The 1,289-nt window shown below is 34.8% G+C and overlaps 1 non-coding gene across 1 annotated transcript; it reads left to right on the top strand.

Moving 5' to 3' along the window:
• The first annotated feature begins 599 nt into the window (after positions 1-599).
• Positions 600-681, top strand: Trnas-gcu. The gene has a single exon. It is a non-coding gene; the product is annotated as a tRNA-Ser (tRNA).
• The last annotated feature ends 608 nt before the right edge of the window (positions 682-1,289 follow it).

Genomic DNA, 1,289 nt, shown 5'->3' with positions numbered 1-1,289 from the left:
CGACAAGGTTTTGTCATCATCAGGTACAATCAGGACAAAATCTTGTCGAAACGTTGTACATTTGCTGTCATGTTAAACTTATATTAAAGTTTTTCTTCATTACCCATTTAAGCCGTCTCCAGCCATTATTAGTCTCAAAGTGGGTTCCTCGTCATCGAATAGTAAGAATTAATACAGTGAAGACATTTTCGGTATAGACTTATTTAAAGATGTGCTTTACAATCAAAACAGTAACATAACAATAATAGTTCAACCATCTTCACTCAGATTATGCATTATGTGAGCTGTTAGCAGGCTTTCTGTTATACTGAGTTGTTAATTTTGGACTATACTGGACTGTTCTAAAATTAATACTGTAAGCTGTTGTAACATGACTTGTTATACTGGATGTATTATCAAGTTTTCTCATCTTAAAAACATGAGTCACATAAGTACACGATTCTTGAATTTAACCGTTTCGCTTCTATATCAACACAACTCTATTGTTCATACCTTGGAAGATGAACAGTATTAGAAATGCTTTCTATTTCAGAAAATAACAAATATATTTACTTCATCGTTTATGACGATTATAGTTTCTGAGGCATAATTTATCAACAGACGAGGTGGCCGAGTGGTTAAGGCGATGGACTGCTAATCCATTGGGCTATCCCCGCGTGGGTTCAAATCCCATCCTCGTCGAGATTTTTAGTCAGTATTTTTACGAAATGTTTTACATACTTCAGGATATTCAACTTTAAATGGCTTTGAATCTTTCGAGCAGAACTGGATTTTTCCTCAGTGAAGCTTTAATTTTATCACAGTTCATTCAGATCAGGCGCACTTGAAGAAAATTTTGGTAAACATGATTCTATATTCAAAAGGAAGAGAAATTTCAACAATAAATCTACGAATAATTTAATTGAGAATTTTTAGGTAAAGCTACACAAGGGAATAACTGCGCTTAGTCGTCTTTAGGTTTGAACTGACAAAAAGTGCAGCTAATTATGAACACCCACCGCCAGGTCTTGTTTAACTGAATAGTGGGGTATGTCATTATTATAGCGCAAATACGGCTCCAAAGTGTGGAACACATTGTTATAAATTGGCTTGCGAGCCATGATTCCTCGAACTGTAAGTCTGAGCACGCTAGCCAATACGACATGAACTGTTCCTACAAATACAGAAGTATCTACTTCAGTATTTCAATATGCTGTACAAACCACGTTACTTTTTAACGCCCTCCTGAATAGTTTTCTGATGAAAAATACATTTAGGAATATTCAAATATATGGATGGTTTTTTATATA

The sequence above is a fragment of the Limulus polyphemus genome, unplaced genomic scaffold (genome assembly GCF_000517525.1).
Source record: "Limulus polyphemus unplaced genomic scaffold, Limulus_polyphemus-2.1.2 Scaffold119126, whole genome shotgun sequence".
NCBI lineage: Eukaryota > Metazoa > Arthropoda > Merostomata > Xiphosura > Limulidae > Limulus > Limulus polyphemus.
The sequence above is the reverse complement of the archived record's forward strand: the minus strand, read 5'-3'. Positions and strand labels throughout refer to the sequence as shown.